Below are 15135 nucleotides of genomic sequence, written 5' to 3'. Positions count from 1 at the left end.
GTGTCAATAATGTCCTTTCATTTCTATTCTAGTTCTTTAACATTTTTGTCACTCTCCAGGACAAAATGGGATAGGGTTGGTGACAGAATTAGAATAACACACTGGAGGGCAGATTCTACCTTGTCTCAGAGTGCACAGGTCATAAGGAACCTGTGCCCCTGTACAATGGGAGTTCTTGTGCTCAGATAGTTATGTTTTCATCCGCATTAGCCTATGCAAAGGGGACAGAGAGAGCAGGCACAGTGCAGGCAAACAAATATCCAGATAAACCTGGAGGGAGAAGAAATAGAGAAAAGGAGGGAGGGACAGAAAGAGGATATGTGGAAAGGAGTTTAAGCACAAGGAAAGAAAAGGGAACGAGGAAGATGAGGACAGAGGGTGTGAGAGGAAAATTTTGTGGTCAACGTTAGGCAGGCGGTCAGACTAGGTTATAATAGTGTTTCCTTCTGTCCTCAAAACCCATGAATCTGTTAAACACAGGGGAAGGAAGGAAGAACAGGAAAAAGGGAGAGATGGAGAAAGTGTCTGACAAAGGGAAGAGAAAATAAAATGAGAGTAAAGAAATTCCACAGGAGGGTAAAAGTAGGAACTGGACACATCAAGTAGAGGAATAGGGAAATGAGCTGGAAAGGGAGGAAATGAGTGTCTTACAGAGAAAGTACACATAAAAGCCAAAGGGTCTCAGTAGAAATGAACTATACATCCTAAGAAAGCATAAAATATAGAAAAGGCAGACTAGGGACATTAGGCACTGGAAGGAAAAATACAGCATGATATGCAATAGCAGGAAAGAAAAGTGGAGTGATGGCAGGGAAAGAGAAGGAACCCCAAGAGCAGTAGAGATATAGTGAGCCAGATTTTTCCAACCAGCCTATACAGTATACATATGTATGTACATTTTGAGGTGCACACACTAATGGGCAATTAGGTAAGCAAAAATCTACACATCATTTCTATGTGCAATGAGAGTCGGGCATGTGCAAATACATATGTGCACAATACTTGGGTGTGAAAGTTTGGAGGCTTATATTTATGCTAGTAAATCTCAATACTTTTAATATATTAAAGACTTTGATACCAAAACATTAAATGCATAAATATATGATTTTTATGCTTAGAAGACATCAGGAATCTTGACTGGGTAAAACAAAGGGGGTTGTACAGCTTAAGTCTGGATGGCAGAGTGCACAGGAGTCCATTGGTCCTATCCATGATGGAGACGGTATTCACTAGAGCTGGTTGGGAATTATCCATTAGAATGATTTTCTGACAGAAATGTAGTTGCTGCAAAATTGAACTTTCCCATGGAAAAAATTTTGATTTTGCCAAAATTTTTCAATTTTCTGTCAGGAAAACCTAAATGAAATATTTCCTTTTGGGTCATTTTGACCTGATTCAGAATATTTGATTTTCCAAACTGACCTAAAACATTTACTTTCAGATCAGTTCAACAAAACATTAAACTATATTTCCCTCTCAGTGCATTGCCTTATGGGAGTTGTAGTTTAGGTCCCCATTCCCTCCTGAGGGCTGGGCTCCCTGGAAGGCTATATCTCCCATGATGCAATGCAGATTTCCCTCTGAGTTGTGTGGTGCATTATGGGAATTACATGACTCTGGGTGCATTTTCTGAGATGCAATCTGGCCAGGGAGCCTGGCCCATAGGGATGAATGAAGGAAATCAGGCTCCCAAACTATAGCTCCCTTTAGGCAATGTACCACTATGAAAAAATGCAGTTAATACTGAACTGATTCAAAATAAAGAATTTTGGGTCAGTACAATAAACCAAAACAAACTATTTTGATTAGAAATGGCAAAACAAAACATTTTTATATTTCCTAATCAAAAATGTTCAGAATTTCCAATCTGCAAAAATTTTAATTTTCAACTTTTTGCCCTAACTTTGGATGAAAACAAATGTTGAAATGTCAGAATTCCCACAGGATGGCAATTCCAAATTTCACTCTTCTATATGATTACCTAGGTAGCAGAAAATTGATAAATGAAAATATAATTTACCTAACCTGTCATGTACAAAGCCAAGCACTTAAGAGCATGGAAAGTTAAGGATGTTGTAAATCTTATATCGCCTAAATAATTTTATTGATTCTAAACAATTTTTTTTAGATTTAGAATAAAGAAAATGTATCCATACACAGGCTCTTAGCACACTGTCAATTATTTAAATTACAAAGCCAAGGTGCAGTACAATCAGCTCATCCCTTCATCTTAGCAGGAGCACCTATCTACTAACACCCCAGCACCTCTCCTCAAAAGAAAGATGAAACAAATGGGCCTGAAAGTTGACAAATCCAGACTATTTCAGATGGAAGGAGGGTATTCCTGGCGCAAAGATTTACGACATCCTTAACTTTTCACACTCTTAAGTGCTTGGCTTTGTACATGACAGGTTAGGCAAGTTATATTGTCACTTGCCAATCTTGTCTGGTTTCTGAAACCATATTTTTTGTTTTGGGAATCATAAGGAAAATTTCTTAGGGCCTGATCCATCAATGAGCTCCATGAGTGTGGATCCCTGCACACTCTCACTGACTCCAGCTAGTGCATCCTAATGCAGGAATGAGGCTTTAGTTCCTGTTAGTCATGGCAAGTTCTTAATTAATGTTACATTGGATGGGACAATCCCAGTTAGGGGTGGCTGAACATTGGGAAAAAACGTATAGAATAATTTCACAAGTTTTGCTGTCGTTCTCTGACTAAATTATTCAATGCATTTATGACATTCATCCAGCTACAGAGTGGGTCTAATACTGCAAAAACATGTTTGTTAAATTTCTTGAACAAAATTCACCGACTAATCAATAGACTTGGCTGAAAAATTTACTGCTATTAGTTGACTATCTCTAAGCATAGTTGACAGAAATCTGATTGACACGGGTAATTTTGTCAACAGAGATGCATTTACGTGCACAGTATCGCCTGATAAATGTTAATGTCTTCAAAGTGAGCCAGGGAAGGTCTTTGCTTTAGGGACCTAATCAAATGCCCACTGAAATCAAATGGTCTTTTCAATAATTTCAGTGGGCATTGGATCAGGTCCTAAAAACTCTCAGGGCTCAATAGATGAGTGTCTAGAGGCTTTTCCAATTATTATGAAAAAGCTTTCTTTTAAATAAATGTTACTTTCAGGAAAGCTCCGTAGCATGTTACCATCAGACGATGAAATATTTGGCTGCATACAAATCCTTCCACACCAAAGAGAAACCTTTTTATACACTGGAAAGCCACAACTGAGTTTGGGAAATTCTCATGTAAAGCATTGTAAAGGTACATATGGAAATTAATAGCTTAGAATAGAAATGTGTTGGGTGAGTTATTGAACAAGGTAATCCCGTCCTCCTGACCCATGAGCCACCACATGCTGTAGGTTCTTCCTTAACCTTATTCTAATGTGTTTTCCTTAAGGCTCTTTTTCACTTCCTTGTTTTATGAAAATAAAGTGACATTATTTTGTTTCAGTGTTAACAGATGTCGCTAAGATTTTTTGTATTTTCTTTTTTCCCCCCAAGTATCCTATATCTCTCCATAACTTTTGCTCTTTCACAGAAGAATTTAGGAGCCTTTTCCAGCGAAGAAACAGACAGGTCTATTTAATGATCATGAGGGTGTGTAGTAAAGCTAACAACTGTTAAATTATTGCAGCCACTATATGTTTATATATTTAAGAGAAAGTTGTTCTGCATGTCACTGATCCATGTAGATGGCAAAGATCCTATTGTGGGACACAGGAATAGTACAGCAGGTCTTTGAAGAATAAAAGGACACAGAAACAGAGACAATCACTAGTTTATCCCTAACGAACCAAACTGGAGATTCAGGAGCAGAGTGATAAGCAACAACAGATGATTATTAACTATTGCTATTAAGTATTTGTTTCCACTAGCAACCACACTGAGGTAGATGCTTTCCAACAAAAGAGAAGGTGTAATAGCTCTCCCAGGAAGCAGCCAGGTAAAAGACAGTGGAGCTCTATCACACGTTTCAATCAGAGTCTCTATTAGTGATGGACAAGTTTCAAAAGCTTGACAGGTTGAATTAAATTCCAATAAGCATTTGGAATGTTTGGTTGTTTTTCTGAAGGCATGGTGAGTGCAACATCAAAGAACTTCCCAAGTAGGACCTGATCCACAGCCCAGTCAGGTCATTGAAAAACCTCATATTAACTTCAATGGGCTTTGGCTCGGGACCCTAGAGATGGGGGAATATTACAAAGTATATTCAGTGAATATTGCTCAAGGTTTTTAAGTGGATTCTTCTTGAAATCCCTAGTCCCTCAGAGCTTCTCTCTCAAAGTTGCCATCACCAGCCCAGGGCACAGGAGGTAAGTCAGGATCTTTACCACCCAGTATCTCCTGGTCCATAAAGAGACTTGCCAGGAGCACTGGCCCCAGTAATATAAATACATATGTAACCCACATTTAGGCAGTATGCTTTTCTGTCCCTCCTACAGGGGCTAGCTCACATAGACGTTTTTGAGTCTGCTAGCAGCTTTGGGATAATAGACCTGAGTCGCCTTGCTTAGGGGCTTGTTGTTTTAGATCCAGAGGTCCCACGTTCAATCCCCATGGCCCAATGCACCTGTGTGTCCACTCTGGAGTGTCAGGTCAGCGGGGAGGGAATTTATGGGAATAGCAGTTCCCTGTTTATCAGATTCAACATACTGTGTTAAATTTACAAAGGCTATATGAGCTTGTGGTTATGGAAATGCATTTAATAGGAAAATTGGTTTACCTATTTTTAAAGTATGTCCCTGACTTGGGCCTTCTTCCGTAAGGTGCACTGCACCCTCAACTCTCATTAACTTCCGAGAGAGCTGTAGGGAGGAGTTGGAACAGAAGTGTAGGAAATCTATTGCAACCTAATTAACTAACTAGTGGGTACAGTGCTTTCAACATATAAAGCATGATGAAAAATGCCAAGTTTTATTAATTACAAAAGAGCTGCAAAATATGCACTGACAATTATCCCTTCCCATGGTAAAACCATGACAAATTTAGCAGCAAATGGGCCATATTTTCTCTGGCGTTACACCCCATTCAATTCCACTGAATTCAATGGGACTCACAGATTTACAGCAGGGCAGAATTTGGCCCATTGACTGCAGCAGTCTGAACACAGTTACGATATGCTGTAAAATAGAGTATTTGTGAAGAGCAGAACACGAACGTGAAAGGACCGAACTGAAGCATATTCTCATTAGTGAACGAGTGCTGACATTCTTTTATCCAAACAAAGAACTAGTGTCTACTGGAGGGATGGCCTCAGGCAGTATTCCTTTAGGAGAACAGAGGCACTTGGTTTGTTCTAACATACGTTGTAAGAGCACAGACAGACCAAGCAAAAAAGATAGTCTATCTGAAAAAGGCCTATTTAGGCCTGTCTTGTGGATAGGACCAGAGGGCTAGAACATATAGATTACACATTGGTTACTGAAATAGAAACCAATTGCAAACTTTTAACAACAGTAGCAAAAAAGAACCTGAAAGACATGTTTCCTATGAGTTCTCTCATGTGACCTCTCACTAAAAAAAATGATTCACATCTGACCTTACGGCTCAAAAAGTGGATGGAAATGCATTCTCTCATTTAATCCTAAATGGGGGGAAACTTTAATGATATAGCGGTTTCATATGGCAGCTACCAACACTTTCAGTAGCAACGCAGCTGAAGAGAGGCATGGAAGAAACAAGAAACCTTAAGGGTAGTTCTCAGTGTGTTTCTAGTTAAGAATAAAATTATTCAAAAATAAATGTGGCTACTTACATGTCTGTAAGCACTAAACAGCAAGAATTTTCTCTGAGAAACTTTATTCCTCATAGGAAAAGCACTGAAGCGTGCCCCTAAGGCTACATTTCCCCCCTTTTACTCTTGCTCCAACTCTGGCAGCAAGGAACATTGCCAGCAACCAAGCAGCACCCATGTTTCCTACATTTATCTTGAATTCCCCTTAACAGCATTTGACTGTGAGCTATTAACTGTTTGACTGGATTCTAAGCAGAGCAATACAATATGACATCACTTTTGGTATACACTGTTCTGTTTGATTATTAGTCTTTGCATCCAAATGGAAGTACTGGGTACACTATTCATCCATCATTCCCAGATTATGACCTATTCTCTCTTGCTTTCTTATCTTCCTCGGGCTTATCACAGAATTTAAGGTGGGTGTGCAAAGATGCAGGTGAGAACTGGTCAATTTATTCACTCTGAACCACCTCTTGTTAAGAATGTAGCCACTTGTTTCATTACAAATCATTTGTGAACCAATCATATGGCCTGATCCTACAAACAGGTAGGCACACAAGAAGTTTTCCACAGAAGTAGTTCCACTGAAGTCAACACAACTACTCACGTATTTAAAATTACGCATGAGTGTTTGCAGGATGGGGGTCCCAGTTGTCTCTGAAAGCATTTACCAATTAATTTGTACAAACTATTTTCAAAGACTAAGTTGTTTGCAAACTGTTCACTTTGTATGGTTTGTATGGACTATAACAGTGTTTAAAAGAGAACTGGATAAATTCATGGAGGTAAAGTCCATTAATGGCTATTAGCCAGGATGGGTAAGGAATGGTGTCCCTAGCCTCTGTCTGTCAGAGGGTGGAGATGGATGGCAGGAGAGAGATCACTTGATCATTACCTGTTAGGTTCACTCCCTCTGGGACACCTGGCATTGGCCACTGTCGGCAGGCAGGATACTGGGCTAGATGGACCTTTGGTCTGACCCAGTACGGCCGTTCTTATGTTCTTATGTTCTTATGGTTGGTTACCTAATTCATATGGCTTTGATTCTGATCTCTGATTGGATGACTGAAATATTTTAGACAGGAAACTAACGAATAACAAATAACGCTCCTCGGTAAGAATTTGTGGACAAATAATCATTCATATTCAAAGTTTGGAAAACCAAAAGATTAATGAACATTTTTGCGAATACTCGGCAATGGTCCAGCTACTCATAAACAACAATCAGTGACCCCACAAATCAGGGAAGCCATATTTAGTGCTTTTATTTGGAAAAATATAAATCAAGGCTGTTGGGTTTTTTTAACAGTAGCCAGACAGCTCTAATACAGACACAAAAATAGTCTCCTCTAACCCTCAATTATGACAGCTATTAAGATACATCCTACTTTGTCTGCAATACTGGGATCCCACCAAGAGACTATTTAACCATATGCATAAGAGTGTGAGTGTATCTTTTTTTATCTATTCTTACCTAGACAATTCAACATCCCATTATAATATACTGTCACCTAGGACTTGAAATTAGCGTGATTGCAAAGTGTTCTACTAAGTGCAACATTTGTAATTTTGGATAATTAATGCAGTAACTCTGTTCTTTTATTATACATCTCGTAAAATTGGAATGATATGGAGAAAATTAGCATAGCTTTAGTGAAAGACTGTCATCCTCATGTTCATGAAGCATTCCATGTCTTTTGATCGTGACTTGAAACTTTGGCAAGCTAAGACCACTTATATATATTACTGTTTGTTTTCTACAAATTATAGTGTTATCTGAAAAACTGAATAAGGATAAACACACCTTTCATAAATCAATGGCATTTTTAGCCTGTACTACCTTAACTCTGCTCATTTGTGTGTATGCATTACAACTCAGTCTTTAATGATGTGATCATGTACTGTCTTCCACTGGACACCTGCCTATTTCATGGCACATGCTGGACGGAGAATGAGACAGTTCTTTAATGAATCTGTCTGGATTGCAGAGCACTCCCTTCCTGATTCACTGCAGAAGTTGAATGGTTTGCAATGAATGAGTCGGGGGTCTGCTGTAGGAGGAAGAATAATTTTGTGTTTAAGACACTGGACCAGGTCCTAAGAAATCTGTGGCAGGAGGAGGAAAAAAATCCATACTTCCTATGTGACCTCGGGCAAGTTATTGACTCACTCTGCCTCAGTTTCCCCATTTGTAAAATGAGGACAATACTTTTTGACATCACTGGGAGGTTATAAAGTGCTCAGATTCTATGGAAATGAGTTTCATTAAAAATATCCTTATTCAGTACATGTGTTAGGTGGTGTGTAATCAGTAAGAACTGGAGCCATACACTGAATGATGAGAATGAAAAGAAATATTGATCAGCTGTCTTATTCACTGAGCACTGTCCATCCCATTTACTGCATGAGGTCAGGATCGCTACAGCCACTCCTACAGTATTTTCTTGACGGCTGATGCCTGGTGCATGTGCTTCCCAATGCAGCCTCAGCAGCTGGCACACTGTGCACTGATGCCCCGCATCCCCAGTGCCTTGTCCCGTTCCCCACTCTAACCCAATCCACCTGGGCCAGGTGTCACTGCTGGGATCCCTGGTGGTTGGAAGATGGGAGCATGCCGGGCAAAGGAGCCTGCTTGTTCCCTGGCAGTCTGCCTGATCTCGTGTGCCACAACAGTAACCACTCCAGCTCCTCCTCTGGGTCCTGCTCTCGTCTCCACTTCCCCCACGCATGCTTGTGGGGGCAAAACATAGCCAAATCCTGCTCTCACCTCTGCAAGATGCTGCGGGGTGGGGGGAGAAGATACATAGATCTGTCCCCCGAATATTTCCATTGGAGGGTGGCACAAGCTGGAGAGTAGCATGGGTACCCAAATAGCCACTCTTTGCTTGGGGCCTTGGGAATTGTCTGTACTTTATTAAAACCATCTGAGATACATACACCTCCAATCAGGATAGGTTCCTGTGACCACGCTAGTCAATCCAGACAGCTTAATCCGTTACTTAATGCATTACTCAGATTTCAGGAACAGGAGGTATGTGATCTAGAGTCAAGTTTTGTTATGCTTGGATGAAAATAATAATACTAATAAAAGCACTTGGGAACTGCACTTGTGAGAGAAGATTCACTATTTTGAACATGATGGATGTCTAAATGTTTTCTAACAAGTAATTTAAAAAATATGTTGCTCCATTTCGTTAACATCCTTGGCCTGACAATCATACCGAAATACTGATTGACTAACAGTCCAAGGGGAGCCAGGACCCTTCTCCTCCCTTCTATTTCAGAAATGAAGAATGGTGACGTGAAATTGCTACAGTCACATAAAAGCATAAAGAACCCAAGGCAGCTCATTAGAAAATTGACACAGTCATGCAAAACCAAAATGATAGCTGCCTTAGTTAAGACAAGGAAAATCATTCCCAATATGTTGTGGTCATATTGGTCTGCCATTCTAGAAAAAAAAAATCTGTATTTGGATCTTTTGGAGTTAATTCCAGGATTATTTACCAGTTTGCTGGGCTGCAAGTTTTATTTGTTATTCACCAAGAAAAGTTTTCCAAGGGATGGAAGTGCCTTGGAACTAAAGAAAACACATTTTTAAATAATACAATATTTCTCTAGTGTGAGCAAGAGCATTTGTCCCTCCTTGGCCCCTTCCTGTTTGTAACTGGAGTCACTGCTCTTGTGGAAGGGATGTCTGGTCTTTTCTGAGACCAGGGTAAATGTTACAATGCAAAGCTCTGTGCTCTGCTGCCTTCACCCTGTTGAGGTCTGTCTTCACGAGAACAGTGAACTGCCATAAGTAAAGATTGTATGCAGTGTTGTAGCCCTGTCAGTCCCAGGATATTAGGAAGACACGATGGGTGAGGTAATATCAAGGTGAAGTGGCCCGTTAACACCCCTGCAGTCACGGGGAGGAAAGGAAGAGTGTGTGTGTGTGTGGGGTGGGGGGTTGTTAGTGGGTTATATATTGTTGTAATAAGTCATAAATCCAGTGTCTCTATTCAGTCCATGATTTTTAGTGTCTAGCAAAGTTATGAATTTAAGCTTAATTTAAGGTGATTTTTTTTTCACAAGACTCCAGCCTCATGAAGTAAATGGGATGGACAGTGTTCAGTGAAGATCAATATTTCTTTTCATTCTCATCATTCAGTGTGTGGCTCCAGTTCTTACTGATTACACACCATCTAACCCATGCACTGAATAAGGATATTTTTAATGAAACTCATTTCCATAGAATCTGAAAAAAATTGTGCATAGAACCTTTTCTTCTGTAGTGGGACCAGAAAGTCCCCGGTGGCCCCAATACTTCCCCAACACACTGACCCTTTAACTGATAGTGGGTGTAAAGCAACAACCTCAAATCCCCATCCTATGGCCTGATTCTCCTCTCACTTACATCCATGTAGGTCAGTAGTAACTCTATCATACAGTTCATTTGGTGTAAAACTGGCATATATGAGAGGGAAATCTGGGCCCTATCTAAATCTAGTGAATTTAAGCCTGGCCTATTGTATACTAGGATACTAGGATGCCTAAGCTCCACGTAATGCTGAAAAGCCAGAGTGCAATGGCACAGTGAGACAGGAGCAGCATTTCTGCTATAGAATGGAGGAGGTGGGGAAGTCACCTGCCTCCCTCTCCAGTGGATAGAGAGAAGCAGGTTTAGAGAGATGGGCCTGCTAATCAGTCTTCCTAAAAGTAGAAGAGTGAGGCAGCCGGTTGCCATGCCGAAGAAACCAGTGTTGTTAAGGATAGAAGGCCACTTGCTCTCTTCTCTTTTCCAGAGAAGAAAACTAAAGGTAAAAGGGGGACCCGTAGCCAGCTGTGGGGAGAATCACAGGGCCTGTGTGGGAGCACAGAAATGGTTGGACTTTCCTGTCCCCTTTTGGAAAGAGCTTGATGGAGGCAGGAGAGGCTCAATACAGAATTTCAGCACTTCCCAGCCAGAAACCAAAACCTTTATCTTCCAGGAAGCTCAAAAATGGCTCAGTTTGAGTTATAAAAATGGACCAAGATCAGAGAGATTTCCTATTTCATCTGAGCTGTTTTGCTCATCAGTATTCTATATTACATAGTAAAATTATCTCTTACAGGAGAAAATGAGCAATATTGAAAAGCGAGGCAGAGGAATGGCCGCCCTGGAAAAGACTACTAGAAACCTAACAACAAGTTGAACTGTTTTACAGTAAGTGCCTATTTACAGCCATATGTGATAAAACGCATGTGCTTGTGAAATCCTGCATACATATGTTACTTATGAGAAAGACAGCATTTTCTTAAAGGAACATACACATCAGTGTGTCATATGACCTTCGTTCATGTTGCAGTTTTGTTAAAGAGAAAAATATGTATCACTCACCTGGTATGTTTTCCTAGGTTGTAATGTTAATATTATTATAAGAGTGTCTTACAGCATCAGTATGGCTAAGCTTGTGTCAGCATTTCCATTATAATCATCCCTTCTCAGGAGTTTTTGGATGAAGCAGGATGTGCAAGAGGCTGTTTAGGGACAGAGTTTCAGCCTTAACTTTGAATTTATTTACTTCTGTTAAATCAAAGGAATATTGCCAGGCATTTAGGACCCAAATCTGACCCTGCCATTACTTAATTCCTTCTCAATACGTTTTTTGTCTTTGGGCAGCGGAGGTGGTGGTGGTGGGATTTCAGCTACCTCTCGCTAAATAGAATAAAAAATCATTGTTGTCAAATATCATGTTTTTATCCTGAGTCTTACAATATGTAGGGAGTTTCTTAAGGCTCCTGCTCCTGGATTCATGTGATGGTGGGAGAATCTCAGCTCTCATTTTAAAAAAAATGAAGTTTCTGGCCCTCATCGTTGAAGAGTAAAACCTGAAAATGTGAATGCTAAGGGTACGTCTACACAGTGAAGAAAAACGCATGACTAGCCCATGCCAGCCAAATTGGGTTCATTGGGCTTGAGCTGCAGGGCTGTTTCATTTCTGTACAGACTTCCAGGCTTGAACTGGAGCCTGAGCTCTGGGACCTTCCCACCCCGCAGGGTCCTAGAGCCCAGGCTCCAGCCCAAGCCCAGAAGTCTACACAGTAATGAAACAGCCCCACAGTCCGATCCCCACAAGCCCGAGTCAGCTGGCACAGGCCAGCCCCAGGTGTCTAGTTGCTGTGTAGACGTATCCTTAAGGTTCCAACACCAGAAATCAAATAAAAGGAACACCATATTTATTAACTTTTAATCCAGTGATTTTTTACTTAGTCTCTTGAAGTTCAGAGGACTGACATGATTTTTGAAAGCTTGAAGTTGGCAATATTGAAAATACATGTAACAAACATAAACATACATAACTTTCAGGTCCGGTCCGTACTACAAATGTAAGTGAATCAGGGGTCTCTGGGCTACAGCATCTTTTAAAGTTGTAGCATAGATAGAAACAAACCATGTCTGTGACAGTCCTAGGTTTTAATTCAAATTATGAGGACATGGTTAGGTCCCATCTACATTACAATTCTTAACCAAGTTATAACTGGGTCTCCCTGCTTCAGTTATAACTGTACTGTAGACAGAGACTTATTCCCACTCACTATAAACATGTCACATGTGAACCTTGAAAGGAGGTAACCTGGATGAACTGGACTGAGTTCTACTGAAAACTGTGTCAGGGACATTTAGTTAAAGGCAACTATTTACCATGGATCTACTGCAAATAAATCTCTTAATGTTCCAGAAAATAAGAATTTCTAAATAGTTCAGCTGTCAAACAACATCCAATCTGTGTCCCTTTATAAGTATATTGACAGTATCCTTTTAAATGGATTTAAACAAGGAAATTCAAATTTAAGGATGAAATTCTGCCCTGAACTCCACCATTATACATCCAGTCTAGGTATTATTACAGCAAATATGTATGTTATGTAAAGCTGCATGTTGCGACCAGCCCTACCAAAACACAAAAGGACAGTTTTGTGCTTAAAGTAACATTGTCAAGTTTGGTAAGGTCCAAAATTTGAACTACCTCATCTCTCTTGCAAAGTGCATGCAATTCTGTACATGTTGGTTTTTCCCCCTCCTAACAAATGCTTCAACACTATTATAAGATGCAATGCCAACTCACTAACACTCACAAGAAACCCTACAATAACAAATTAGCATAAACATGCAGCTGGGAAGCATACTTTTTGATGTGGAAATACATTTCAGTTTCAAGCAACAGAGGGTCCTGTGGCAGCTTTAAGACTAACAGAAGTACTGGGAGCATAAGCTTTCGTGGGTAAGAACCTCATTGCTTGCATCTGAAGAAGTGAGGTTCTTACCCATGAAAGCTTATGCTCCCGATACTTCTGTTAGTCTTAAAGGTGCCACAGGACCCTCTGTTGCTTTTTACAGATTCAGACTAACACGGCTACCCCTCTGATATTTCAGTTTCAAACGTCCAGAGCTTTAGTATAAACCAGTGGTTCTCAAACTGTGGGTTGGGACCCCAAAGTCGGTCATGACCCCGTTTTAATGGGGTCGCCAAGGCTGGCTTAGACTTGCTGGGGCCCAGAGCCAAAGCCAAAGCCGAAGCCCAAGGGCTTCAGCTTTGGCCCCCCCAGCCTGGGGCAGTGGGACTTTGGCTTCGCTCCCTCCCCCCCCCCCGCCCACACCTGAGGTAGCAGGGCTCAGGCAGGCTCAGGCTTTAGTCCCCCCTCCTGAGGTCCTATCAGGGCCGTCCTTAGCATTTATGGGGCCCTATGCAGTATTATTAAACTGGTGCCCCTATGCCCAATGGCAGCCCGGACTCGCATGTGTCCGAAGATCCAAACATTTAAAGCTAAAGATGAATACTCAGATTGTGCATCTAAAAATCTATGTGAGGATTTTTTAGAGATGTGATTTTGTAATCTTCAGCAACACACTAATGAAATATTTGTAAAGCAAATTTTAAACTAAGTTCCTATAGACTAACATGTTCTGAGTAAATATTACAATAATGCACAACTGTTTTTGTGAATAAATTCAGAAACTGACAGTATATACCTGGGGGTTGGCAAATGCCTGTTAAATGGCTTCATTACCTCTTGAATGGCTCTTTAACAGTTTCAATGTTGTGCCTATAGGTCTGGCAGGCTGGAGGCTTTTTCACTTTTAAGTACTAGATCCCTTCCGGAGGAAGACTCACCAGGTTGCAGCAGCCAGCTGTGGAGGGAGCCTGCAGGAAGTGTCAGAACAGGGATAGGAACAGGTGGGAGGGTGGACACTAAGACCCAGGGGTGCCCCAAATTTTTGGGTGCCATACGCAGCCGTGTATTCTGCGTATGCCTAAGGACGGCCCTGGGTCTTGTAGTAATTTTTGTTGTCAGAAGGGGGTCGCGGTGCAATGAAGTTTGAGAATCCCAGGTCCAAATAGTTAAAACAATTTCAAATGAGATGGGAAAGTTGAACCACACCCTCATAGTTGAATGTCATGGTGGTTGTAAGTATAATGCAGACATGGTATTTTTAACAAGCTTTTTCACCCTTGTATGTACAAGTCTTTTTCTTAGTGCTATGCCATTTATTTTTGTTCCTGTTTAAAAGTGACCAGAATTTATTAGATGGAAAATTTCACTTGAAGAGAATCAGTAAAGTGATTCCACTAACGCTAACAACTAAAATGCAGGAGGGGTGGAGAATTTAGATCCTATTTCATAAAGAGTTCCGTTTGAATCCCATTTATGTATATGACATACTATGTTGAGGAGTAAGTTAGATTGGATAGTTAGAGGCATCGGAGGAAAAGAGGGTTGCTACTATTTTTATGTACAAGAAGCAGATAGAAGAACATAAAATATTGGCAGATGTTACTCAAAAAAGGGTTTCCACGGATCTGTATAATTTATACACTTCTGGTCCAACCTGTCACATCCTGGAAAGCATATTTGTTTTCACAAGTGCAACACAACCAGTTCCCCAAGTTTCATGTACAGAGCTGCCAGAAAAAGAATGCATACAGTTACTGTACCTCTCATGTAATTGTTATTTATCACATCTGACATAAGAACATAAGCCTAAACATAAGCCTGACAAGCCTTAATATTTCTTTAATGCCAGTTCTAATGAGAATATTGGGACATATCATATATAGGCGTCTCTTTGGTCAGAGAAAGCCTTTCTTTTACTTCAGAAAAGAGTTGCTGCATCTTCATCATAGCGCTAGTTCCAGGGTTCTGTGATTCAACCATATGTAAAATGGCACCATAAAAATAATCTACAAAGCACACGGGGCTGTTAGTATTTATGTATGTATCTAAGGGGAAATAAAAACAGATGCCTTTTTCAGTGCATACATTGTGTTGGAACAATTTTATGTCATAATATAAATTATTTCCCCTATAGACAAAAAGGAAAAAAGGAGTAATTATTCTATTAG

The sequence above is a fragment of the Trachemys scripta genome, chromosome 1, assembly GCF_013100865.1.
Source record: "Trachemys scripta elegans isolate TJP31775 chromosome 1, CAS_Tse_1.0, whole genome shotgun sequence".
NCBI classification, from domain to species: Eukaryota; Metazoa; Chordata; order Testudines; family Emydidae; genus Trachemys; species Trachemys scripta.
The sequence above is the reverse complement of the archived record's forward strand: the minus strand, read 5'-3'. Positions refer to the sequence as shown.